Below are 2,924 nucleotides of genomic sequence, written 5' to 3'. Positions count from 1 at the left end.
ATCATAATACAAGCCAGGGGCCTCGAGGGCTCGAATACAAGTGCTCGATCATAGACGAGTCAGCGGAAGCAACAATATCTGAGTACAGACATATGTAAACAAGTTGCCATAAGATGGCTAGCACAAACTGGATACAGATCGAAAGAGGCGCAGGCCTCCTGCCTGGGATCCTCCTAAACTACTCCTGGTCGTCGTCAGCGGCCTGCACGTAGTAGTAGGCACCTCCAATGTAGTAAGAGTCATCGTCGACGGTGGCATCTGGCTCCTGGGCTCCGGCATCTGGTTGCGACAACCAGGTAGAAGGGAAAGGGGGAAAAGAGGGAGAAAAGCAACCATGAGTACTCATCCAAAGTACTCGCAAGCAAGGAGCTACACTACATGTCCATGGGTATATGTGTAAAGAGGCAATATCGGTGGACTGAACTGCAGAATGCCAGAATAAGAGGGGGATAGCTAGTCCTATCGAAGACTATGCTTCTGGCAGCCTCCGTCTTGCAGCATGTAGAAGAGAGTAGATTAAAGTCCTCCAAGTAGCATCGCATAGCATAATCCTACCCGGCGATCCTCCCCTCGCCGCCCTGTGGAAAAGCGATCACCGGGATGTCTGTGGAACTTGTTTGGGTGTGTTTTATTAAGTATCCGGTTCTCGTTGTCATAAGGTCAAGGTACAACTCCGGGTCGTCCTTTTACCAAGGGACACGGCTATTCGAATAGATAAACTTCCCTGCAGGGGTGCACCACATAACCCAACACGCTCGATCCCATTTGGCCGGACACACTTTCCTGGGTCATGCCCGGCCTCGGAAGATCAACACGTCGCAGCCCCACCTAGGCCTAAAAAAGAGGTCAGCACGCCGGTCTAACTCCTATGGCGCAGGGGTCTGGGCCCATCGACCATTGCACACCTGCACGTTGTGTGGGCGGCCGAAAGCAGAACTAGCCCCCTTAATACAAGAGCAGGCTTACGTTCCAATCCTGTGCGCGCCGCTCAGTCGCTGACGTCTAGAAGGCTTCGGCTGATACCACGACGTCGAGTGCCCATATCTTTCCCGCATAGTTGGTTAGTGCGTATAGGCCAGTGGCCAGACTCAGATCAAATACCAAGATCTCGTTAAGCGTGTTATTATGAAGCAACCGCGAACACCGACCAGGGCCAGGCCCACCTCTCGCCTAGGTGGTCTCAACCTGCCCTGTCGCTCCGCCACAAAGATCCACACAGAGGGCCATCGGGACAAAGGTCCTTTCAGCCCCCAATCCGTGAATCACTCGCGGGCACTCAACGAGCGACCCGACTTTAGTCACCATCTGTATAGCATGTATATATGTATAGGATATACCCGTGATCACCTCCCGAGTGATCACGGCCCAATAGTATAGCAAGGCAGACTGACAAGAATGTAGGGCCAATGATGATAAATTAGCATCCTATACTAAGCATTTAGGATTGCGGGTAAGGTATCAATGACTGTAGCAACAATGACAGGCTATGCATCAGAATAGGATTAACGGAAAGCAGTAACATGCTACACTACTCTAATGCAAGCAGTATAGAGGAGAATAGGCGATATCTGGTGATCAAGGGGGGGCTTGCCTGGTTGCTCTGGCAAGAAGGAGGGGTCGTCAACACCGTAGTCAAACTGGGCAGCAGCAGCGTCGGTCTCGTAGTCTACCGGAGGGAAGAGGGGGGAAGAAACAGTAAATAGAATGCAAACATAAGCATGACGACCAGTGACATGACAATGAGCGGGGTTAGGTGTGCCCTAACGCGGTAGTAGGTGATACCGGCGAAAGGGGGAAACATCCGGGAAAGTATCCCCGGTGTTTCGCGTTTTCGGACAGGTGATCCGGCGGGGGAAAGTTGCGTGTTTGATATGTTAGGGATGTGTGGCAGACAAACGGGATGCGTATCCGGATTCGTCTCGTCGTTCTGAGCAACTTTCATGTAGAAAGTATTTTCATCCGAGTTACGGATTTTTTATATGATTTTCTAAAGATTTAATCATTCTCTGGAATTTATTTAATTAATTTAAATCAACATTATCCAGAATAGTAAGGAATGACATCAGCATGACGTATGTGTGATGTCAGCAGTCAACAGTGCGGTTGACTGGAGTCAAAACTGACTTGTGGGTCCCACTGGTCAGTGACAGGGACTACTAACAGTTTTAGTTAATCTAATTAGACTAATTAGTGAGGAGGGGCCAGGCTGTCAATGGTCCATTTTTTTAACAGAGTTTTATTTATTTAAAATAGTCTAATTAGTTAGTGGGTCCAGTCTGTTAGAGACTCAGGTTAGGGATTGTGTTATTTTAATTAAGTGATTAACAACGGTGGGGGCCCACATCTCTGTGGCAGTGGGGGTGTTAGTGGGTTCAGCAACCACTGGTGCTAATCCGGCGGCTCCGGCGATCGCCGGTTGGCCGACTCCGGCCACGGGAGCTCACCAGGGTGGCGGCTTTGAAAAGCCCGTTCAACGGCGAATCTGGTGGTGGTCGTGGGGCGGTCGGAGGTGGAGCGTAGAGGCGGTGGCGTTGAGCGGGGCGTCGGCAGCGCCTCTGTTTGCGAGCGCGACGCACGGGACGATCGGCAGCATGGCACAAAGGGCGCGCTTGGCGCGGTGAACGCGTGCTCACCGCGGGCGCGCGCGTGGGCGGTCTAGCGTGCGGTGACCGCGAGCGAGGCGTGAGGCAGAGAAGGGGAGAGGCCCGGGGCCTCACCAGCGTTGATGGGGAGAGGGGGCGCCGAGGCTTGCTGGCGGCCGGCGAGGAGGAGGACGAGGACGCGAGGTCCGGCGAGGAGGCGGTCGAGGTGGCATTCCGTGCGACGACGACGTGGTCCCGTGGCGTCGGGGGCGGCAGGCATGGGGTAGGCCATCGTGGGAGGTGACGAGGAGGCGGCGAGGTCCGGTGATGGGCAGCACCCGC

The sequence above is a fragment of the Triticum dicoccoides genome, chromosome 7B (genome assembly GCF_002162155.2).
Source record: "Triticum dicoccoides isolate Atlit2015 ecotype Zavitan chromosome 7B, WEW_v2.0, whole genome shotgun sequence".
NCBI lineage: Eukaryota > Viridiplantae > Streptophyta > Magnoliopsida > Poales > Poaceae > Triticum > Triticum dicoccoides.
The sequence above is the reverse complement of the archived record's forward strand: the minus strand, read 5'-3'. Positions refer to the sequence as shown.